This window comes from Herpailurus yagouaroundi, unplaced genomic scaffold, assembly GCF_014898765.1.
Source record: "Herpailurus yagouaroundi ecotype Mexico unplaced genomic scaffold, PumYag 184, whole genome shotgun sequence".
In the NCBI taxonomy this organism is placed as follows: Eukaryota; Metazoa; Chordata; class Mammalia; order Carnivora; family Felidae; genus Herpailurus; species Herpailurus yagouaroundi.
Genome location: NW_024412415.1, coordinates 30775823 through 30801781, shown reverse-complemented (window position 1 = coordinate 30801781; position 25959 = coordinate 30775823). Strand labels below are relative to the sequence as shown.

Here is a 25959-nt window from a genome sequence, read left to right as displayed (position 1 = left end):
GGGGGGGGAGGGGGTAAGCGTTCCTGGTCGCCACCATTCCCTTTGAAGTTTATCGCTTTCGGGGGGGGGGGGGAGCTTGTGACCTAAAACTGGGTCGCAGCGACAGCTTTTCATTATCGTGCTTTTAAATGACAGATGTGCTGGAAGATTTTTGTTATTGTTCCAGAGTGCTTTTAATTCAAACGTATGGTTACGCCTGGAGCCTTAGAGAAGGGTTTTTGTCTTACAGGACAGTTATTTGTTGTTTGCAACAGCAGGACAGGCATCAGTCAACAGGCATGTATTTATTTGAGGAGAAAACGCGTGTCAGCCAGCTAGAGACTCGTGAGGACAGAAATTGTATTGCTCCCTGAATATGTTATTCTTTAAAATGCATTATACGTTAATGAAAATAATAGCCCAAGTGTAAAAGAAGCAATTTTACAAGATGTAAGCTGTTGTTTGTTGTATATAGTCACTATTTTCTGCTTGCTCTAGTCTACCTCTTCTCGTCTTGGGGGAAGGAGGCAGAGACACCTGTAAACAGCGTAGCCCAGGTTACACTAATCTATTGTAGTACACTTGAAATTATTGTAAAAAGTAGTCTCTGGGGGACCCAAGGTTAGGTAATAAGTGAGGACTCTTGGGCAAGTTATTCAGTTTATGTTTAAAGCAGATAGTTCTGGGATTCAGCTTTTGAAAACTTAAGTATACAGAATTTCTAAGCTATTTGAACCCTGGTTGAACTTATAATGAAACAAAAGATTGTATGTGGCTTCTTTTATGGGAACTTTGTTTTGGCCAGAATTAGACATTTTGGGCAACGGTTAACTTCATTTTCACAATTTCCCTTTGAATTGCACCTCTTAATAGGAGTCCACAATAGCATATATCCTCCTCCTCATCATCATTATATATACTGTTTGTTACATAATTTTCTTTTTCTGAATGAATAAACATAGACTTACTTCATTGTGGAATTTTTAAAGAATGTACTTTTTAGGAAAATTAATTGATCTTGACACCAGCCCAATTGAACTAAATATGAGTAAATTTTGGCCTGAGTTTTAAATCTATGTACACAAATTTGCACTTTTGAAAATTGGTGAAGCGATATAAATTTTTTGTTTGTGCAAGAGAGCCAGGAAGCTGATGCTGATTTGTTCTGAACTTTTCCACATGAATTACCACTGGCTTAAATAGTTATTGATTCTTAAGCTCCTGGAACTGTTGGCCTATTTATGGTAACTTGAATAATATTTGGAATAATTGGGAAGCTATAAGAGGGAAGAGAGTATATGGCATTTATTAACTTGTTCAAAAATAATAAAAATCATGGCAGAATTGTAAAAGAAAACTTTTCTTTGTCGTTGAGTGATATTATTTACACTATCTTTTTGTTTGCAGATTTTCTCTAAGCCATCCACTTACTATGGAAACCTGGATTTCAGAACTGATACAGATAGAGATGTATATTACAAATCTTATATTATTCCTATTTAAGTTGATGGCTCATTATTCCAAGTGGAAAACAACAGGGGCTGTAGCAAGAAAATTGACTTGTTATTTTCATCCTCTCTGATGTCAGAGACTTACCTTGGGACTTTCCTCTTGCTTACTAGATGTGAAAGATGAAATGACTTAAGAAAAGTTGATAAAAACTTCTTACTTGTTTAATACCCTAGGTTATTGATCATTGCTCAGTAGAACTTGTGACTTGGGGGAAGTGAAGCACTCCACATTTTATTACCGTACATCATAGTTATCACTTTGAATTCTAAAACAGTGGTGTAGAACTTTACACTAAACAGGATTAATTTACATAGTTTATTACTATAATGGTGAAAAATTTACAGTAGTCAAAATACCATATAATAGAGGAATAGTGAAACTAACGATAATCCATGCAGTTATTAAAAGTCACGTTTTTGGAAATATTTACTGGCATGAGAAAGTACAATATAATGTTGAGAAAAAAATCAGAACATAAAGAATATGCTTTGTTATTATTTATAACATATCACATACAAATGGCAAAATCATTGGCAGGAAATAAATATTTTAATAAAATATTAAAAGATATCTGGATGATGGGATTGTAGGTGATTTTTATTTTAGTGTTTATACTTTTTTCTGTCTTCTGAATAGTATTACTCTGATAATCACAAAAGTGACATTAAAATATTTTCAAGGGTCATAGGAGAAAATCCTAAAAATCCCACAAAGCCACTGCTCCAATAGACTATCTTATGATTCATTATTAGAAAGATAACTCAAAACATGGTGCTTACGCAGTACACAGTAATGGAAGGAGCTAATAATTTAGGTGAAGGCACATGGTTACCAGCACCAACTTGGTAGTGGTTTTACAGATGTAGATGCTTATATTAATGCACACTGTTACTGTCCAACCTCTTTTCTGTGTGGATCTTACACCCAAACTACTTTATATTGACAGTGCCACCTATTGATGGACTGCTTGACTCCATCGTTTCCTCTGTACCTCATCAGTCAGTAGGCAGCGGGTTTTGAATGTTTATGAGGTGCCAGGTATTTTGCTAGTCACTGAGGATACACAGGTGAATGAAGCATGATTTCTGTCCTCAAACTCTGGTTGAGAACCCCTTCTTTTCTTCTTGGGCCGCCAGTGCATACTGTGTACTCTGCTTTCCCAGTATCTTTTTCCTGGTGGTCATACCCTCTTTTAACTTTCTTTATGGGAAAATATATTTTGAGGCCACATGTATGTTCATCTGTGGCTATTACTGTTAATTTTAAAGTGTATGACAATTTCTCAGTACCTCCTTGCTTCCTTCTTTTAAAAAGCATAAACAAGTAAAGGCCAACAGAGAGAAGAGACAAACTATCAAGGGAAAAGGTGGGGGGGGGGGGTGGCGCCTGGGTGGCTCAGTCAGTTAAGCGGCCAACTTCAGATCAGGTCATGATCTCACAGTTTGTGGGTTCAAGCCCCGCATCGGGCTCTGTGCTGACAGCTCAGAGCCTGGAGCCTGCTTCAGATTCTGTGTCTTCCTCTCTCTGTGTCCCTCCCCTGCTCATGCTCTATCTCTCTCAAAAAAATAAAATAAACATAAAAAAAATAAAAAAAGGTGGAGAGATATCAGGGGAGTTTTCCTACTGGTGTTATACTTTATTTTCACTGAGAATAGTCAGTCGTCAAAATGTATGGTAAGATATACTGTTTCTGGTATGCTTTTAGTATCTCTTTGGATCCTTATAAAAATGGATTTTCCATATACATACATACATTAACTCACAGTTTAGCTGTTTTCCTTTCCAAATAAAAGCTGAAATAGGGAGATTGGAAATTTCTTAAATTTCTTTTTATTTTTCCTGTAATATTTTGTAGATGAGACATCATTATTTTTGAAAAGCTTTAAAAATGTAGAAAATTACCCAAAAGAGTGGTAAGCACACATATACTCACCATAAAAAGTGCTAACATTTTTTCATTTTTGCTTCAGATATATAGATGTAGGTAGAGACCTATATATGTGTATATTTAAGTTTATATATATATGAGTATAAATATATATACATATATATACTCATGTATATGAGTATATACACATAAATATATATAGAAGTATATATAGAAGTATATTTAATTATATATACATAAATATATATATAAGTATATGTATTTGTGTGTGTGTGTGTGTGTATATATATATATATTTAAGTTTATTTATTTTGAGAGAGAGAGATTGAGAATGTGAGTAAGCAGGGGAGGGGCAGAAAGGGAGAGAGAGAATCCCAAGCAGGAGCCTCACTAACAGTGCGGAGCCCAACTTGGGGCTCAAACTCATGAACCATGAGATCATGATCTGAACTGAAATCAGGAGTTGGACACTTAACCCACTGAGCCAACCACGCGCCCCCAGATATAATTTTAATATAAAAGATTTATGTATATCACAGTTATCACACTGAATACTAACAGAGCAGGTAGAACTTTATACTGTACTCGAACACTGCTGATCAAGTTAAAGTCCTTTTGTTCTCCCCAGTTTCATCCTTCCTGCCTCTCTCTTCATAATCCCTCCCAGAGGCAATTGTTATAATAAATTTGATGTGTATCCTTCCATTTTACCTTTTCATAAACTCCATATGTGAACAGTACCTGGCATTGTTTTAGGTGCTTTTGAAGAGATGTGGGCATTGGAGCCATACTCCCTTGATTTAAATCTTGACTGCTATTTAATAGTTTTGTGACCTTAGGCAAATTTTCAAATCTTTGCATGCCTCCAATGTCCTCATCTATCAAATAGGGATAATGGATCTACCTATCTCACAAGGTTGTTTTAGAAAGCAAGTGAGTCTGTTTATATAAGGCGCTTAAAACTGTGCCTGGCGCTTATTATTATTTTTTTTAATGTAACTTAAGCAGCTGTTAATGTGATTTTATTGTGGTATACATATTTTGAAACTTGCTTTTTTAATTTTTACCCCCCTCCCCCATCCTTGTCAGCCCTCTAGGTCTAGCTCACTTATGTTGACTGGTATAGTGTTCCGTTAAATAAATATACTGCAATTTATCATTTGCTAAATCTAATTTAATACTTAGATTGTTTTTTATTTTTTATGTATTATAACAGTGCCTCATGAACATCCTTCTATCTTCTGAAGCACATACCAGTTTCTCCACGTCATATACCTAATTGTCAAATTGCTGGGTCTTAGGATAGAAGCCTCTTTCCCTGTATAGGATATTTATGGGATATTGACGAATAATTTCTGTTCCTTCATATCCTTACCAACATTTAATGTTGTCAAACTTTTGATTTTTTCCCATCTAATTCATGTGAAATCGCATTTCATTTTCTGTTTTTATTTTCTTTCATCTTTCTTATGCATGAGCATTTTTAGTTACCTCTTAAGTGATTTGCCTATACCTGTCCTTTACACATTTTCTATTGGGTAGTATTTTTTTCCTTTTTTTTAATGATTTGTAGGAGGTTTTTTGGTTTTTTTTTTAAATATATTTAAGATAATTACAAATGTTAGTGAAGTTTGTTTGTTGGTAAAGTTTGTTTTTATTTGTTTTTTGAAGTTTCTAGATTTTTTGAACAGTGACAATTAAGGACCCAGGTTTTTGTAAATTTTATACTGTAGTATATTATTAGTGAATTTTCCAATGTATTTTCTTACAGTATGTAGCTACATTTTTCTCCTTCTGAAAGTATGGGAAATGTTTCAGTAATGTACTGTGAATATATTTTGCCTAAAACTATTTAAACTTTTAGGACCTCAAAAACCAGGTGGAATCTTTACTAATATTAGTATGACAATTTTTCTTTAATCCAAAATATGAGTCCTGCTTAGAGGAGAGTTTTCTGCTCCTAAAGTGCATACCAACTAAAAATGTACACAAATTAAATGACTGTAGTTACATGTCCAATATTAGAAACTATTCATCAATATTGAGATTGTTTTGCACAGTATTAACTTTATTTCTCTTGCTGTCCAACCTACTATACATGACTTACAGGACTAAAATCAGTCTGGTTAAGAGAATAGCTTCCCTATTATTACTGTTATTTTAAATAAACTTAATTTTAGAGTAGTTTTATATTTACAGAAAAGTTTCAGGGAGTTACCATGTACCCTGCACCCAGTTTCCCCTGTTGTTAATATCTGACATTTCTGTGTTACGTTTGTTACAGCCAAGCAACCAACATTGGGACATTACTATTAACTGAAGTCCATATGTTACTCCAATTCATTAGTTTTTACCTAATGTCTTTTCTGGGTTCCAGAATACCACAGTACATTTATTTGTTCCATTTCCTTTGGCTCCTGTGGGCTGTAACAGCTTCTCAAATTTTCCATGTTTTTGATGACCTTGACAGGTTTGAGGAGTTTGGGTCAGATATTTTGTAGAGAGTACCCCAGTTTGGGTTTGTCTGATATTTTTCTCAGTGTTAGCCTGAGGTATAGGTTTGGGGGAGGATGACCACAGAGGTAAAAATGCCATCCTAATTATATCATCTGAAGGGTACATACTATCACTATGACTTAGCAGTGTTATTTTAATTTTTTTATTTTTAAAAAATGTTTATTTATTTTGAGATACAGAACGTGCTCACACGAGTTGGGGGGGGGTGCAGAGAGAGAGAGAGAGAGAGAGAGAGAGAATCCCAAGTAGGCTCCGCTTGATGCCAGGACTCATTCTCACAACCTAGAGGTCAGGACCTAAGCCTGTATCAGGAGTCTTGGATGCTCAACCGCCTGAGCCACCCTGGTGCCCCTGCGCTGATATTTTTAGCCTCAATTACCTGGTTGAGGCAGTGTTGCCAAGTGTCTCTACTGTAAACTTTTCCCATACTTTCCTTTTTGGAAACGAGTCATTTGTGGAAACCATACTCAGTGTGTGGAGAATTGAGTTCCAACTCCTTGAAGGGGAAATATCTGTAAAATTATTTGGAATTCTTTGTAAGGGAGGTTTTTCTCTTTTCCCCCATTATTTTTTATTCAATCCATATGTAGTGCTGGATATTCATTTTATAACTTTGGGTTATGATCCTCTACCATTTTATGTTATTGCTTAAGTTGTTCTGCCTCTTTCAGGTTAGTTCCTGTGACCAGTAAGACATATTGGTCTTCTTCGTCTTCGTCTTCGTCTTCGTCTTCTTCGTCTTCTTCATCTTCTTCGTCTTCTTCTTCGTCTTCTTCGTCTTCTTCTTCGTCTTCTTCTTCTTCTTCTTCGTCTTCTTCGTCTTCTTTGTCGTCGTCGTCGTCTTCTTCTTCTTCTTCTTCTTCTTCTTCTTCTTCGCACTTCTTTACTTTCTGGCACTAGAAACAATATGCCCCAAACTCATCTTGTGTATTCCCTGCCTCAGTCCCCCAGTCAACTATTTCTCCAAGGATCCCTGGTTACTTCTATTAGAGAATGATGTTAGAAACCAAGATCTGGTTTCTGGGTGTGCTCATTGTTGCAGGGATATCATCACTTTTAGGCTTTCTCAGTGCACAGACCTAGGAAGTATATGTATGCATATTAATGCACATATACAAACATACAACTCTTTTTTTTTTTAAATCTATCTGAAGCTAAACATGAGTTTATACTGTTACCTTTGACTCTACTTCAGTGCCTTCTGGTTCATCCTACCTGTACACTCTTGCTTAGCTATAACCTCTCTCTCCAAAAGTAAGAAACCGGACTCTCACCGTTTGCCATCTATTTACTTATTTGGTCAGTCCTGTCATACATGTACAACAGAAACAACTGTACCAATTAGAGCAGATTTTTTAGAGTTCTTATTTATTTTGAGAGAGGGAGAGAGCATGTGTGTGTCTGAGTATGGGAGGGCAGAGAGAGAGAGAGGGAGAAGAGAGGTGTCCCCCCCGCCCCAAGTAGAGCAGTTTTATGTACAGTTCTTTTGTCTCTACTCTTAGAGTTTCTAGTGAAAATACTGTTTTTCACAGTTACTGATGCCAGAACTTTGCAGAACCTTTTTTCCCCCATCTTCCATATTTTAATTTTACTTTTTATAAATTAGTCTAAATTACACAGTAATTACATCTTATCAAAAATTTACCAAAGCTCAGGGGCATCTGGGTGGCTCAGTCAGTTAAATGTCCCCCTTCAGTTCAGGTCATGATCTCACAGTTTGTGCTTAACTGACTGAGCCACCCAGGCACTCCTATCTCACAGTTTGTGAATTCAAGTCCCACATAGGGCTGTCTGCTGTCAGAGAAGAGCCCACTTTGGATCCTCTGTCCCCCTCTCTCCCTGCCCCTCCCCTGCTTGTGTTCTTACTCGAAAATAAACATTTTTAAAAATTTATCAAAATTTAAAAAGTCAACAAAACTTCCCTTGCTTAATTATAGACCCTTAGTTTTGTATGGTTTCCCTCCCCCGCTACTTTTGGGGCCAAAAAAAAAAAAAAAAATCTCTGAAAGTAATATTTCTTGAGGTTTAGTCAGAACAGTACTCCTTCATTTGGTTATTAGTTAACATCTTATGATTTGGACTGAGAGTTTTTATAGCTTCAAATATTTTTAATAGCACATGTTGAGATGTGCCATTAAGTGAAGTGAAGCTTTGGAGATGATTGCAAGCAAACAATTATATAATTGAGTGCTCAGAATGTACCTGTATTCTTACAGTAATTTTATGTGGATTAACTCATTTAATTCCCTCAAGAAGTCTATGAGGTAAGTACTTTATTATTTTGCCTCTTTTAAAGATGAAGAAGACACCGAGAGATGAAGCAGTTTGTCCAATGTCACATGGCTAGTTGGTGGCAGAGCCAGAATGTGAGTGCAGCCAGGCTGACCACGGAGCCTGCATTCTCCATCACTTTGCTGTATTACCTCCAATTAAACAAGAGAGGTGGAAAGAAGGCTAAGAGTTATGAAGGAAGTCAACCAGGATGAGAGGAGAGAATGACCGAAAGAGGGTACTTCCTCCGGAAGTCCTTTCTCAGGAGATGATATTGACAGATGAGAGAGTCAGTTATGTGACGAGCTGAGGAAAGAGGGATCCTTGTGGGACAGCATCAGGTGCAAAGCCTTGCAGTACAAAGAGGTTTGGGATGAGAATAGAAAGGCGCTCAGGGTGGCTAAGTGTAGTGAGCAAGTGCAAAAAATAATAATAAACCTGTAGTGCTTATTATATGTGACGCTCCATGCAGTAAGTCATTTAGGAATCCAAATAACCCATTATCTCAATTTTATAGGTGAGGAAATTGACAGAGTACTCTGCGTTGGCTGAAATTACCTCTTTTTCTCCCACTTTTTATTTATCCACTGCAGTCTACTTTCTACTTCTTCATATTATTATGAAGTATTAATTTCTACTTCTACTTCTTCATATTATTAAACTTGCTCTTGCTGAAGTAAACAATAATACTTTGGGCCCTTTTCTCATGAAACTCCACCCCTTGACTTCCACCATGCTGGCCTCTTCTGCTTATCTTGCTTATCCCATAAGAAGCGGTGTTCTTGGGGTTGGCTCATTGCGCTTCTCAGCCTTCACATTTTCCTTGGTAGGTCACAGTTACCTCTGTGGATTCAGTTACCATATATCTACCAATTACTTGCCAAGCTGTTTTCCCAGCATTAGCATCTTTCCAAAGCATCAGATATCTTATCTAACTCCTTACTTATCTTCACCTCAAACTCCACTTGTCCAAACTGAATTTACCTGCCTAAAATTTTGCTTTGATCTGTTGTCTTCCAAAGACATCATAATCTGCTGTTGACTTCATCATCCAAGGAACTTAGGAGTCATTCAGGATTCCTCCCCCTCTTTCTCTCTCATTCCCATCCATTCATTTTCTGAATTCTATTGGCTTTATCTCCTAAATATATTTCTGAATCAGTCCCTTCCCTAGCATCCCTGTTTTAACCTCTGCCTTATTAGGATCTACTTCCTTACTTTTGCACTGGTTTTCCTGTCTTCAGTTTCATCTCCCTGAGATTCAACTTATCAGAATTGCCAGATGGGTGTGTCTAACATGCAGTTTGAAGATTCATCATTGACTCCCATTGTCAGCTGGGTAAAGTTGCACTCCTTACCATGTCATTAAGACTGACCATGGTTTGGCCTCTGACTGGTTCTCTAATCTTAACCTTTATAATTTCTGCTTTTCATTTTCCACTCTAGCCATACAGAACTACTTGTTGAAGATTCCCTGAATGTACAGCTATTTCTAATTGTTGACCATGGCTTACATAGTCTTTCTGCTTGGAATGACTTCATTTTCTCCTTCCCTTTTCCTTTTGCGTATCTAACTCTTTTGCATCTTTTAAGACTCAGCCTAAGCATTCCTTCCTCCAGAATGTCTTCTCAGACCCATACTCTTGACTGGATTATCAAGTCCCTTGTGAAATAATCTATTACTAACTGTGTTATATGTCGGGCACCTAGAAACAGTGCCTGGCACAGGGAAGTTACTCCATAAGAGGTTTTTTTTTTTTTTTTTTTTAAGTTTATTTATTTTTGAGACAGAGAGAGACAGAACATGAATGGGGGAGGGTCAGAGAGAGAAGGAGACACAGAATCGGAAGCAGGCTCCAGGCTCTGAGCCATCAGCCCAGAGCCCGACGCGGGGCTCGAACTCACGGACCGCGAGATTGTGACCTGAGCTGAAGTCAGATGCTTAACCGACTGAGCCACCCAGGCACCCTCAAAAGCGTCCCTCCATAAGAGTTTTTTGAGAGACGCCCAGGCGTCCCTTCATAAGAGTTTTTTGAGAGAATGATTGTAGTATTGGAGAGGTAATATAAAGTAGTTGGTTCTGAACCCAGAATGTCAGGGATTGAAACCTGACCTTGCTCTTTGACTATCTGTGTTATCTCTCTGTACCTCCATTTCTTCCCTGGTAAAATGGGAATAGTGAATTCTTCCTAAGATTATTGTGAAACTTAAATCTGTTAATTCAAGTAAGCACTCAGAACAGTGTCTGGCACTCAGTAAATATTCAGTAGGTACTCTTTATAGCTCCTGTTGCTATATTTTTAAATTTTTTTTTTAACGTTTATTTATATTTGAGAGACAGAGAGAGAGAGAGAGAGTGTGCGCAGGCACACTTAAGCAGGGGAGGGGCAGAGAGAGAGGGAGACACAGAATCCGAAGCAGGCTTCAGGCTCTGAGCTGTCAGCACAGAGCCCTATGCGGGCTCAAACTCCCAAGCTGTGAGATCATGATCTGAGCCGAAGTTGAACACTTAACTGACTGAGCCACCCAGGAGCCCCAGGATGTTTAACTTACATATCTGTGTCCCCTCACCAACCTGGAATTAGCAAATGAATGAACAAAGCAACTAATTGTGGGTTTTTAAATGAAAGATACATTACTAGCTTTTGAGACCGTCATAGCAAGTTGACCATTAGTCTTTATAGTAGCTCCAACATTTGGTGTTTTATTACAAATTTGAAATCGGCATTAATGAGGATTAGTATTTCTTAATTTTACTTAATTATTTAAATTTCACCACACTTAAAAACAAATTTTGAGTATACTTAACACACAACTTTACATTAGTTTTGAGTGTACAACAGTGATTTGACTTCTATATTATGCTCTGCTCACCTTAAGTGTAGCTACATGTGTCACCAAACAACACTATTACAATAGCATTGATTTTATGCACTGTGCTGTGCCTTTTATTCCTGTGACTTATTCATTCCATAATTGGAAGCCTGTATCTCCTTCTCCCCTTCACACATTTTGCCCATCCCCCACTCTCATGCCTCTGGCAAACACAAGTTTGTTCTGCTTTTTGTTTATTTATTTACTTATGTATTTATGTTTTCTTAGATTCCACTTATGAGTGAAATCATATGGTATTTGTTTTTCTCAGTTTGACTTACATCACTTAGCAAAATATCCTCTGGGTTTATCCATGTTGTCACAAATGGCAAAATGTCATCCTTTTTTATGACTATATAATATTTATACACACACACACACACACACACACACACACATCTTTATTATCCATTCTTCTATAGATGGATACTTAAGTTTAGCACACTTTTCTTATTAATCACACTGTTTAAACTCTAGCAATGCCCTTTATTTACTCTTAGTATTCATATAGCCTGTACTGTAGCATTTAACCAGACTTTCCTGTTAAGGATTAAGGTGTGTAAGATTGGGCTTTTTATTAATTTTGGAGATGAACTGAAGCATGTTGTAGACAAAGATTGAACAAGGGGGTACAATAGGGTAATTGGAAAACTTCTCAACTATGGGGTCAAACCTGCACAGTATCCCTTCGGTATTTGGTTTAAAATAAATTCATGGAATATGAAGTATTCATAATCAAATGTAATTTCAACAAAAATTCTAGAAAATAAAAATCATTAAAAATTATTGACACCTCTGCCACCTTCTATTATTGTAAAGAATTGAGACTTGAGACTTGTTTACTTTAAATCTTTTTTATGGCAATCACTGTTAAATTTTTCAGAACTTTTCCTTTTACCCTAAGTTTGTCTCTCATTTTTTTTTCCCGAGTGCCACAACTGTCTATATAATCTTGGTGAATTTGATAGAAGTACTGTTTGTTTTGTTTGTTCTTATCTCCGAACTTGCCGTTACATTTGTAGATTTTCCCAGTCTTGCTCAATTTTGATTATGTGAAACTAGTCAGTTTTTCTTTAAAAAGTTATGTTTTGAACTTAAGAATAGTACAAGGTACTGATATTCATTGTTCTCCACTATCCATTTGAAAATTATTACTGAAGAAACTAGTTGTGTGTTGTTTTTTTTAAAGTCTGATTTGCCAAAGAAAAGTTTTTACTAATATCAAAGAAACATGAAAAACCTAGTATAACAGTCTTGTTTAAAAAGCCAATGCCAAAAAAAAAAGATAAAAATAAATATAAATAAATAAAATAAAAAGCCAATGCCATAATGGCAGTACTGTTGTGAAATGATTCCTTTTTTTTTTTTTTTTTTAAGGTTACTATCATCTACCACTAAGTATTTTAGTTGAGGACTCTGAAGTAGTATGTTTTTTCAGAGAAACAGGTTTAGATGGATGGGGAAAACTACATAATGATATTTAGGCTTTATTACATAAGACTGGCTATGAGAAGATATAACTCATCTACTCTGTGGTCAAAATTGTAGTAAGCAGTATTAGTTTTCTTTAAAAAAATTTTTGGTCTAATAGTCTCTAAAATATTCCCTGTCCCTTAATCTTTGTTGTTTTTTTCCTGTACTTTGAAATAGAATTTTATTCATACTGACTCACAACTGTGCTAAAATTGGATGTATAGGCTGCTGTTAGAACCTGTTATGGTTGGTGAATAGTTTTCATTTTCTTATGCTGAAGAATGCCTGAAGATACCAATGTAACAGCCATTTTTTAACAAGGCTTTTTCTTCCCTCCTATGATTAACTGACATTTTTATATTTCTAGTTGACCTCTTCTTTTTTGCGGTTTTTAAAACCAAATTTCTTTTGTTTGTAACAGAAATAAAATTCAAACCACTGTACTTAAGAAAAAAAAAAAGAGGAATTAATGTTAATAGCAAGAATCCTGGGGATGTCACAGTGCCTTGAAGATGAAAGTACAGACAGGCTTCGTGAAGGGGAGGGGAACTGGGAGCCAGAAATTCCTCGGTAACTTAGGTAGCCATTTTCTCACCACCCTGGGGCAGCATGATCTCTCTGCCTCTCTCTACTTACCCGGTTCATTTTTCTCTATCTGCATTTTGCTTTTTACTACTGGGCATAGCTGAACAAGTCCTCCAACTCATAAAGTCATACATTCACTCATGGTTCTGTGACCGTATTCTAACCCTCTGGGAGAAAATCCAGTCTGAGGCAAGTGTTTATGTCTAATTGAGTCAGCTATGGCGGATGAAACCAAGGTTTCATAAAACATATCAGGCCCCATTTTTATGGTTGGGGAGGAGATGCAGGGAATATAACTCTTAGAAGGTAAGTATGTTAGTGTGAAGGTGGTGAATACAAAGGAATACTAAGTAATGTGAAATGAAATTGCATTTTTTTGAAATAAAAAAGAGACCACTCACTCTTTGGCTTTACATAGTAGTCAATATAACAAAACTATTTCATCCCCAATCCATAGGCGATTATTTTGAAAGCTGTAAAAATCTTTCCCTTTCTCGAATAAAAAACAAGGGAACTGATTTTTTAGCTTCCACATACAGAATTTGAAGTTTGAGTCATGCTTTTTCATGAACGCAAATAACCTTATATTAATATCATTATGAATACATCATGTCCGTCTCTCTTCAACAAGAATTTGCTGACTGCCTGTTCTCTGCTAGAGACTGCTGAAACATATTTACAGAGATAGAATGTAACATTGCCTACTTTCAAAGAATTCCTAATCTAGTTGCAAAGAAGCAGTTACAGTATTCATGTGATAATCATAATAGAGATATGTACAGGGTGCTTTTGAAGCATAAGAGGAGAGAATAACTCTCTTCTGGAGAAAAAGGTTAGGGAAGGCTTCAAAGAGCAGGTCTCAAATACTATGCAGAGGCTGGCCATTTTTTTTTTTTAATTTTTTTTTTCAACGTTTATTTATTTTTGGGACAGAGAGAGACAGAGCATGAAGAGGGGAGGGGCAGAGAGAGAGGGAGACACAGAATCGGAAACAGGCTCCAGGCTCCGAGCCATCAGCCCAGAGCCCGACGCGGGGCTCGAACTCACAGACCGCGAGATCGTGACCTGGCTGAAGTCGGACGCTCAACCGACTGCGCCACCCAGGCGCCCCTGAGGCTGGCCATTTTAACAGGGGCATTCTGGCAGAAAGAAATTAATTTGAGGGGCGCCTGCATGGGTGGCTCAGTCGATTAAGCGTCCAATTCTTGATCTCAGCTCTGGCCTTGATCTCAGGGTTGTGAGTTTAAGCCCTGCATTGGGCTCCATGCTGGGCATGAAGCCTACTTAAAAAATAATAATAACTTAACAAAAAAAATTTTTTAAAAGAAATTTGTAAAGGTGGTGTGGAGTTTGATATGACTGAAGTGTATTTTTGCACCATTCAATTTATGAAACTGAAATGACTTATTTTTTCATATCCTTCACATGGTAGTGAATACTGCTTTCTTCAAAGGAGAATTATAGATTTTAGAATATTCAGATCACTTTGTTCTAAAACTTTGATGTCACTTTTGAGAATGACATGTCACGGATCCTTGCTTTCAGCTTGCTTTATCAAATTGTTCTTAGAGTGGTTTGGTTGGCTTGTTATTTTATTTTATGGTGATTTTTTTCCTGTTCAAGCATAGATGTCCATACAATGGATGGCTGAAAATGCTAGAGCTTATAAAACCGATGAAGATCATAGTTTTTATAAAAGTAAACAGTGAAAATAATATGTAAGCCTATAATATATAAATAGTATAAGCCTAATATAATTTTAAAAGGTAAATTTCTAAAAGCGACCTGTGTCAACACTGAAATTGTATAACTTTAGAAGAGTGCACACACACACACACCAGTTTTTTCCTCCATCAGAATTGTACCTACCTTTAAGCAAAACTAGTGTAAGCAGTTGGCAGAATGCCCTGTGCTTCACTACTCTCATCTCTTGATTAATACCTTTACTTCTGTTTTCAATTCCTTTATCCAGTCATTCATGATTCCTACACCACCCCCATCACCGAGAAACAACCAAACAACCAAACCCTCCCCCAAAACCCCCCCAAAACCCCAGCACTCCCTAGTTGACTGTTTTGAGAAGTGACTGAGGTAGGTGAGAACGATAGAGGAAAGGAAGGTACTTGTGGCCAGCTTTGTGGTGGGGGCAGTAGTGGTGGTGGTGGGTGTGGGTGTGTTTTAGGCATGAGGTTCATTTTCATACAGCAAGCTCAGTAACACGACTGTTGTTACCCAGGTCACAAGTTATGACTTTCTCATCCCCTTCCGCAAGCCCTTTGGTCTGCCTTGTGTCATTTTTGTCCTTCAAGCATGCTTTTGCTACTGTGTTGGAAGGAGGTGATGAGCAGAGAGATTATATGCCTTTTACTTGTTGCTCCTTTTGTTTGTAATGACCTTCCATCTCTCCTCTATTACCCTGGTCATATTTCAAGATTTAGATGACATCCCTTACTTTTCTGACTCCTCAAGCCTAAACGGTGTGTCCTTCTTGTGCTTTCTGTGATTATTCCTGTTATAGACTTACCATTTATTGTAATTGCCTGTTTACTTGCCTTCTCTATCAACTCCTGTAAAGCAGGGCCATATCATTTGTTTTGTGTTCCCAGTGCCTAGTACAGGGCATGGCACATGGAGCATTACCATTCTTGGTTGTAGGCACCAGAAATCAATTCTGGTTAGCTGAAGCAGAAGAAAAGTTATTTATTGAAAGGATATTAATTAGTTTACAGAAATGACTGGAAGGCTGGAGAACCAGTCTCTGGGAACAAATGGGAAAACAACCAACCACCCTCCAGGCTAGGCCATAATCATAGTCATGCCATAGAATTATCCTTTTCCTGTTTAAGACCGCATTGACTCCCCTGCAGGACACGGGATGCCATTGCTTGGACACTGCCACTGTGTGTTGTGTGTTACTGCCCTAAAAATGAATTTTAAACTGTCTTAGCAGCTATAGGCCTAGATTAAAATTCTGCATGAAAGCATCTAATTGACCAACCTGTGTACCTGGTCCCTAAATACGGAAGCAACTCTCTGGCCTTTTTGGCTTACATGGTTGATTCTAGGGCCCAACTTCCTTTCAAGACACACACAGTGGCAGATTTCTTTAAGCATTGAAAGGGAGTTCAGATGGTGGACAGTCAAAAATAAAACTGACACGTGTCCTTTTCAGTAAACATTCAATAAATATTTACTAGATGAATGAATGAGAGAATCAGAGTCATAATTTCTTATCTTTAAACATTTACATCATCAAGCATTGAAGTGATTATGGTACCACTTCTGTAATTCACAAGAAAATAAATTCCAAACCATAAAATAAGGAAAATATAAGCAAAATCGGCAAAGTGTTTTTTAAAATGATTCTGCATTGTTAAATTATTCAAATAAAATTATTTGAATTAAATTTAAAGCATTTTTTGGTTCCCCTTTTTTGTAATACCCGAAGCACATACTTACTTGCTTATCTCATCATCTGACACTGGATAGAGCCTGGATTTGAACTTGTCAAACTGATTCCAGAGCACTTAACTCCTGTTTTTATAGTCTTTTTATAGTTTTCTTCAGCAATGACTTAATTAAGGCAAACACGACACCAAACTAATATTTAAAAAAAATTTTTTTTTAACGTTTATTCATTTTTGACAGACAGAGAGAGACAGAGCATGAGTGGGGAAGGGGCAGAGAGAGGAGGAGACACAGAATCCGAAGCAGGCTTCAGGCTCCGAGCTGTCAGCACAGAGCCCGACGCGGGGCTTGAACTCATGAACTGCGAGATCATGACCTGAGCCAAAGTCAGACGCTCAACTGACTGAGCCACCCAGGAGCCCCCAAACTAATATTTTAGCTCAGAGGAATATTTGTGTTGGTGGAAAAAAGTTTTTATTTCTAAGCCATCCAATAGAAGGTCTTACTTGGGACACATTTTGGCATTATGTACCAAAGTTGAATATAACCATAGACTGTATTCTAGCAGTTTTATTCATAAGTATTTTTTAATGCATACACTTGCACATCAAAGACATATAGAATAATTTATACATGATTTTGTAATTATTTATAATGGCCTAACATTGGAAACAAAGCCAAGTGTCTGTTAACAATAGAATGGATAAGTAAAACTGTGTTATAGTCTCAAAATGAAAAACTATACAGAAATGAAAACGAACAAGCTACTGCTACGCATATGAGTATGAGCATCTCAAACACATACTGTAGAATGAGAAAAGCTAGACCAAAAGAATATATTCTGTGTGAATCCTTCTGTGTTTGGTTTGTATAAAGTTCAGAAACAGACAAGACTCATCTAGCCTTAAAAGTAGGGTAGTGGTTCTTTTTTGGGAAGATTGGAGGAGGACGGAGGGCTTCCTGTTACTGGTAATGTTCTATTTCTTCACCTGGGAGATCTTTTTTACACGTGGTACGTTCACTCTGTGAAAATTCATGGAGCTGTGCCCTTTCTATATGTATGTTATATTTGAAGAGCGAAGAACAAAAACCAGACATGTGTATGGACTACTTTGGGAAGCATGGCTCTGTGATCCTCCTAAAGTCATGAAGTTTTATCTGAATATGTCAATGTATTTTAGGGGAGAGAAGATCCTTAACACTACTCAGATTCTCTGAGGGGTCACGACTTTAAAAATGTTAAGATGCTACTTCACCAAAGCCTGAATATTCAGAAAAAGTATTGTTAAACACATAAGCTTGTTTTTACAGTGAGGTTAGCCCTTGCCTCTATAATCAGACTTTGTCTTTACGTTCAATCTTGTCACACTTTCTCAAGGCTTTTGCTTTTAATACTCATCCTCTTTTTCTCCTTCGTCTTCATTTTGTCTCCCTCTGGACAATTGCCGTTGGCATAACGCCCCTTAATTTCATTCATCTTTTTAAAAACAGATCTGCTGATTCCATGTCTTCTGCCAATTATCACTCTGCTTCCCAACTTCCCTTCACATCGAAATGTCTGCGAAAGGTTATGTGTACTTTCTCATCTCCTCTTTTCTCCTCAGCTCATTCCAGTTGGGCTTTCCATCTTACACAGAACTGAAATGAGTCTTCTCAAGGTCACAGTGATTTGAGTTTTGTTGAAACCAGTGGTTAAGTCTCTCTCTTTGAGGGGAAGCAGGGTGAGAGCACCTCAGGTATAGAGACTTGATTTAATCATTATTTCTCATTTCATGGTACGCTTTCATCATTGGCCTGTGCTTACGCGGGGGCCCTGCTTTCATTTTATTTTCTTGTATGCTCCACCTTCATACTCAAATTCCCTTTCCCCTGTAGATATCCACTGTAATATATTTAGCATATCATCCTGAATTTAGTTTTGAAAACTACAGTGCTGTTTTGAATATATGTTTTTAATTTATATAAATGATATTTTGGTATATATTCCTTGCTGTTTCCTCTTATCTTCAGTAAATTAAAAAAAATTTATTTGTGTGGCTGTGTACATCTATTTAATTGCTCCTAACTTCTACATGGCATTCAAATCATGGTATCTGCCACATTTTAAAATTATTCCTTTACTTATGAGCACCTCAATTTGTTTATTCATTGCTTCAACAAATATTGACCACACACTATTTCTTCAGGCACTGTTCTAGATACGAGTTATAGAGCAGTGACTAAAACCAAAAAATTCCTAAAACCAAAAACTTCCTACCTTCATTGAACTTACAGGCTTGTGGAGTGACAATGAGATAATAAAATGAGTGAGTATATGTACGTGTTTGATAGTGAAAAGTAATAAGGTGAGAAAATCAGAACAGGGGAAGAGAATACGAGGTGTTGGATGTGGGAAGTTGTTGAAATTTCAAATAGGGTGGTCATGGAAAGCCTCACTGAGAGGGTGACCCAGCCTGAGGATGGGCTGGCTGGGCTGGCATCGGGGAAGGCTAGTCCAGACACAGAGAGCAGGTAGAAAAGCTCCTGAGACTGGAACATGCCTGATTTGTTCAAGGATCAGTAAGAACCCTGGCATGTTACCTGCAAGAGGGCTTTCTAAGAGTTTCTTTAGTATGCTAAATTTTTTTGTCTTTTACTATTATGTTAGGATTTATTCCCGCCATTTTATTTTGTGTTTTCTGTTTACCCTAGTTTCTTTTCCTTTCTTCTTTCTCTGTTACTATTTTCTAAAGAAAAATAAAATTTTTGGTGGCAGTTTAAAAGTTATGTGTTGGGGCGCCTGGGTGGCGCAGTCGGTTAAGCGTCCGACTTCAACCAGGTCACGATCTCGCGGTCCGGGAGTTCGAGCCCCGCGTCAGGCTCTGGGCTGATGGCTCAGAGCCTGGAGCCTGTTTCCGATTCTGTGTCTCCCTCTCTCTCTGCCCCTCCCCCGTTCATGCTCTGTCTCTGTCCCAAAAATAAATAAACGTTGAAAAAAAAATTAAAAAAAAAAAAAATAAATAAATAAAAAATAAAAGTTATGTGTTCTATTTTTATTCTTCTGGCGGTTACCCTTGGATTCATGTTTGTATTCATTCTTGTCTGTCAGTTTTTTAAGGCTTATTGATTATTGGTCATTATTTTAAGTACTTCCTCACCTCCATTTGTTTTTTGTTTTTTTTCTCATCTTCTGAAAGACCTGTTATTTCGATGTTGCCTCTAATTTTTCTAGCCTCCACGTTTCGTAAGGGAGGGGTTCAAAACTAATTCTTTAATTTTTTTCTTTTCAATTACATGTTAATTTTTAGAGCAGTTTTAAATTAACAGCAAATTTGAGCAGAAAGTACAAAGTTCCCATATACTCCTTCCCCCAACACAGACACAGCCTCCCCCACAATCAACATCCCACACCAGAGTGGGACATTTGTTACAATCTCTGAATCTATACTGACATATCATTATCACCCAAAGTCCAAAATTTACGTTAGGCTTCACTCTTTGTGTTGTACACTCTGTGGATTTTGACAAACATATAATGACATATATATGTAGTGACAGATATAGAATAGTTTTACTGCCCTAAAAATCCTCTGTGCTTAGCCTATTAACCCCTCCTCTCTAACCACTTGGCAACCCCCGATTTTTTACTATTTCCAAATTTTGCCTTTTCCAGAATGTCCTATAGTTGGAATCATATGGTATGTAGCCTTTTCAGATTGATTTTTTTTTTCACTTAGTAATATGCATGTAAAGTTCTTCTGTGTCCTTTCAGTGGCTTGATAGCTCATTTCTTTTTATAAGTAATATTCCATTGTTTGGTTGCACCACAGTTTACCTGTTCACCTACTGACAGATATCTTAGTTCCTTCCAAGTTGTCCCCCTCCCTTGTACTCACATAAAGCTGGTGTGAACATGTTTTCAGCTCATATGAGTAAATGCCTAAAAGTGTGATTGTTGGATCATATGGTAAAAGTATGCCTAGTTTTGTAAGAAACGGCCAAACTGTCTTCCAAAGTGACTGTATGTACCATCTTGCATTCCCACCAGCAGTGAATGAGAGTTCCTGTTTCCCCACATCTTTGCCATCATTAGGTGTTGTCAGCGTCCTGGATTTTGGCTATTCTAATAGGGGTGCGGTGGTATCTCATTGTTATTTTCTTTGAGTTTCTAAGACATATGATGTGGAATGTCTTTTCATATGCTTACTTGTCTTCTGTATATCTTCTTTGGTAAGGTGTCTATTCAGGTCTTTTGCTCATTTTTTAATCAGGTGGTTCATTTTCTTATTGTTGAGTTTCGGGGACTCTTTATATATTTTGGACAACAGTCCTATATCAGATAGATCTTTTCAAATACTTCTCCCCGTCTGTGGGTTGTCTTCTCATTCTCTTAAGCTTCCATATTTTAAAACTTTTATAGTATATTTTTCCCATTTATTACGCCTTCCTAATGCCTCGTTTTGATCATCTACTTACTGATTTTATTTTTGACTGTATCCATTTTGTTATTTAACTTGTATATAAGAATTTCAGTTATTATATTTTTAACGCACAGCATCTATAGTTGGTTCTTCATTCTTCATTATTATTTTCCTAATATCCTACTTTAGTTTCCTGAATATGTTTGTTATGCTTATCTAAGAAATGTGTTTGGTCTGGACCATAAATTCTGTTTCCTCTGGGATAGGTTGTTCTGGTTTTGGCCTTTCCCCTCCCCCCTCCCCCCTTGTACTCCTGCAGTGTTTATTTTTTCTTTCCTGGAGTTCATACTACCTTCAGAATCTCAGCTCCTGTGACTGATAATATGTATAGGCAACATTCCATGTTCAAATTGATCCCCTTCCTAATTGATTCCTCTATTACACTTATAGAGTATAAGTGTATGCATGTGTGAGAGAAGTGTGTTTGGGTCTAATGATGGAGTACCAAAGAAATAGTTTAGTTTTGGCTATTAGATATACAGGTAGAGTTATCAAGTAGGCATTTTGGGTCTCAATGGCAAGTCATGGTTGGTGATAGAAATTTAAAAGTGGGGAGCAGTCGGTGGGACTAATACATTTTCAAATAAGAAGAAGGGGAAAATCGTGGAGGTTGGTTTGATTACTGAAAATTTGTTAAGGGATTTTAAAGGAGAGAAGATACCCTTTGTCTAGGACTGGTTCTGGCCATCAGGATGTTTAGAAAGAACAATGTGTCATATAGCCTCACTAAGTTGATCTGCTTACCCTTGTCAATTCTGGGTCATTTTTTCCGGCTTCTCTGGAATAGTCTACATGGCATATGTATGCAGTTGACCCTTGAACACCAGTTTGAACTGTGCGGGTCTATTTATTGTAGATTTTTAAAGTACAGCACTGTAAATGTATTTTCCCTTATGATTTTCTTAGGAACATTTTCTTTTCCCTAGCTTATCTTATTCTAAGAATACAGTATATAACACATATAACATACAAAATATGTGTTAATTGACTTTATGTTATTGGTAAGGCTTCTGGTCAACAGTAGGCTATTCGTAGTTAAGTTTTGGGGACTCAAAAGTTACATGCAGATTTTCAGCTGCATGGGGCACTGATACCCCTAATCCCTGCATTGTTCAAGGGTCAACTACAGTATCAAGAGATCTGGGATAAGGAGTTTCAGGTCCTGCTCTGCTACTGATGGAGCAGTGCTATTTTGGGCAAGTCCTTTCTATACTTTAATTTCCTCCAACAAAATGATGAGGTTGAACCAAAAGATTTTTAAGGTCCTTTTAAATTCTGAGTCTTTAAAGACATACAGTTGTAAATCCAAGCCAACAGATTGATTTTTTTTTTTTTAAATATTTTCTTGAGGGGCGTCTGGGTGGCTCAGTTGGTTAAGCGTCCAACCCCAGTTCTGGTCATGATCTTGCGGTTTGTGAGTTCGAGCCCCGTGTCCGGCTCTGTGCTGACAGCTCAGAGCCTGGAGCCTGCTTCAGATTCTGTCTCCCTCTCTCTCTGCCCCTGCCCTGCTAGTGTTCTGTCTCTCTCTCTCTTAAAAATAAATAAACGTTAAAAAAAATTAAAATATTTTCTTGAGATGATTTCACCAAAATTGAATTAGTTGATAAAGAGTATAATTAGTTTTAAGTTCTTGCTGGATTACTTTTCAGAAAAATTATTCTAATTCAGTGCCATTAATAATTTTTAAGTGTGTTTATTTCACTCACAGCACTATCAGCACTGGATTTAATGTTTTTTATTCATATTTGTTAATATACTGGATATGATGTAATACCTCAAAGTTTAATTTCTTTAATTATTTGCAAGGCTAACAGTTCTTCCATGTGTTTTAGTATTTGGGTTTCTTCGTGTATGAATTGTTTGTTATAGTCATTGATCATCTAGTAAGTCCTACAATTTAACAAATCATATTAATCATTATTAATTAGAAGAACAACAGAATTCTCAAAGTTGTTTTCAAGTATTAATTCTCAGAAGTCCTCTTTAGGTGTTATTAACAAATAAATGTATTATTATAGTTTGTGAGGGAAAGTAAAAAAGGATGTTTAAAAAGGCGTTTAAAGTATATTTATTATTATTTTTTTGAAGTATATTTATTTATTGAGAGAGAGAGATTGAGAGAATGAGCAGGGGAAATTGCAGACAGAAGGGGAACAGAGGGTCCAAAGTGTGCTCCGTGCTGACAGCAGAGAGCCTGATGCGGGGCTCAAAATCATGAACCATGAGATCATGACCTGAGCTGAAGTCGGACACTTAACCGACTGAGCCACCCAGGTACCCTTAAAGTATATTTAAATCGGTGGTGAGATGAAATAAGTCGAAATGCTCAACATTAATCAGATGACAAAACTGTAAATCTTACATGTCTACTTTTTAAGAAAAGTGATTATTTTGGGGGCACCTGGGTGGTTCAGTTGGTTAAGCATTCGACTTTCACTCAGATCATGATCTCGCAGTTCAGGAGTTCAAGCCTCACGTAGGGCTCTGGGCACACAGCTCAGAGCCTGGAGCCTGCTTCGAATTCTGTGTCTCTCTCTCTCTTTGCCCCTCCCCCACTAGTGCTCTCTATCTCTGAAAAATAAACATTAAAATTTAAAAGAAAAGTGATATTTTATTCAATTGATTTCAGTTTTATTATATATTTATATAGCTGAATTTTAGATTGCTTGTTTTATATAAATGTATTTTTAATCATGCCAGTGAGTGCTGTTTCAAATAGCTTGTGTATGGCTCTGAAAATAGAGAAGAAAAACCAGATCCTGTATTGTTTGAGAGAAACTTTGGGGAATATTCCAATGGAGGCAACAGTTCACTTCAGACACTAGCTTAAAAAACACATGATAATTTAAAGAGGAAGCAAGAACTTTGAGATGTGGGAGGGGTATGCATATGGGAAATTAAGTAAAAAAAAAGATGGTGCAAGAGACAAAATTTAAAACCAGACTTCCCTTTCACTCTAGACTGGTGTGTACCATATATTTGCATTTCATACACAGCGGTGAATATGAGCAGATTTTCAGTACAGGATTGGGAGTTGGTATTTGTTGTCACCATTAGTTTATATGGAATCTAATTTCACTCTAGGAGTGGTAAATTTCATCATTTCTCTATGTTAAAAGAATGCAAATAACATTACAAATTCTCCAGATAACATTTCCTCATCCCTTTATTTATTTATTTTTTTAAGATTTTATCTTTAAGTAATCTCTACACCCAGGGTAGGGTTTGAAGTCACAACCCTGAGATCAAGAGTCTCATGCTCCGTGGACTGAGCCAGCCAGGCTCCCACTTCATCCCTTTTAACCATTTCCTACTTTTCTCCTTCCCATTTCTGCACTTTTTAACTGTTATCCTTTTTATACCTTTCCCTCCTCATCTTTTTTATTTTCTTGCTGTATCTCATTGTTCACCTTTCTTCCTTTTCTCATGTTGTTGGTCACTGTTCCTTTTCTTACCTGCTGTTTGCCATATATTCGTCAACCAGCTTAACTTCTCCCACTTACCTATTAATTTTTTTTTTTGTCCATCAAAGCCCATGTTCACTAGTTAACACTTAGATCTCCCCAGGGAATTACTTTCTTCTCTACCATTCTTGAAGCATGATGTAGTTGAACTCCAAATTAAAAGTCATGAGAATTGAGTCATAAATTAATGTGTTTAGTCTTGGACAAGTGATTTAACTTTTATGTCTCAATTCAGTTACAGAAAGAAGAATTGCACCTAAATCTCTAAGGACCTTTCCTGGCTATAAAATCCTATGATTCTGTGGTGTCTTAACTTTCCCATTTTTTTCTACTGTGCTGACCTCATTCATTTAATAAATATTTACATACCTATTATGTGTTTATAACTACTTTAATTTATATGAGAGAATCAAAAGAAATAAAAGACAAGGTTCCTGCCTTTGAATTGTTTATAGTCTGTCTGGAGAGACAAGAGGTATCTACGTTAACACTTAATAATTTCTAGTCTCTTCCTGTTCTCTCCAGACCAGATCCACATTCCCAAGGGAATAGCAGCTACTTAGTTCCAACTAATATCTGGGTGAAGGGCAGGGTTGCACCTGAACACAGTAAAAGTCTCCTTTTTATGTTCTTATACACCTAGCAATCCCCGTTGTAGTTGTCCTGTAGCACTGTTTTATATTGTCCACTCAATTCTAGTCTAGAATTTATCTGTAATAGGAAAATTTATCTTAGAACTAAGATTGGTCTTCATTGTATGTTAGTAGAGATCACTCTGTCTTTCTTATATTTTTGTGTGTGTTCATATGTCTGTGCATTTATGTTTGTATAATTATGTTCAAATATAATGTTCCAGATGGCTAAGTAAATGTGACCAACAAGTCTCTTTCACACCGTATATACTTACATGTTTTCTTTGGTTTGTTTCTGCACCTACTTGGTAAGGGGGTATTGCTTTTGGAGTCATTATCTTTTCCTTTCATTGACAATATATGTGCTCTCCAGTAAAAAATATATGACTCCACAGGGGTTAGGGATGGTGGTTGAGGGGAGTGGGAGGAAGGTGGGCATACTTATGAAAGGTCAACACTAGGAATCCTTGTGATAGAAGTGTTCTGTCTTAACCGTGCATGATAATACATGAAGCTGCGGATGTGATAAAACTACATAGAACCATGTATACGCACATAAACCTACATGAATACAAGTAAAACTGAGTAAATCAAAATAAGATAGGTGAAATCATCAATGCAGTATCCCAACTGTGATATTGTACTATAGTTTGGTAAGATATTGTCATTGGGAGAAACTGAATGAAAGATATGTCAGATCTTTATTATTTCTTTCAACTGAATGTGACTCTATAATTATCTGAAAATAAAAGGTTTCACTAAAAATAATAGCAATTTATAGGCATCTGTGCTGAAAGATAATTTAACATATATAGTTGCAGGAAGTACATTGACATATCACGCTGAGTATGAATTCAGTAAAGTTGCAAGATACAAAGTTAATATAACAAATCTAT

At 36.8% G+C, this 25959-nt stretch overlaps 1 protein-coding gene across 6 annotated transcripts in view; it reads left to right on the top strand.

Annotated features, from left to right (window-relative positions):
• DENND4A (DENN domain containing 4A) overlaps positions 1-25959 on the top strand; it is a 133200-nt gene that overhangs the window by 823 nt on the left and 106418 nt on the right. The gene's annotated exons all lie outside the window — the stretch shown is intronic.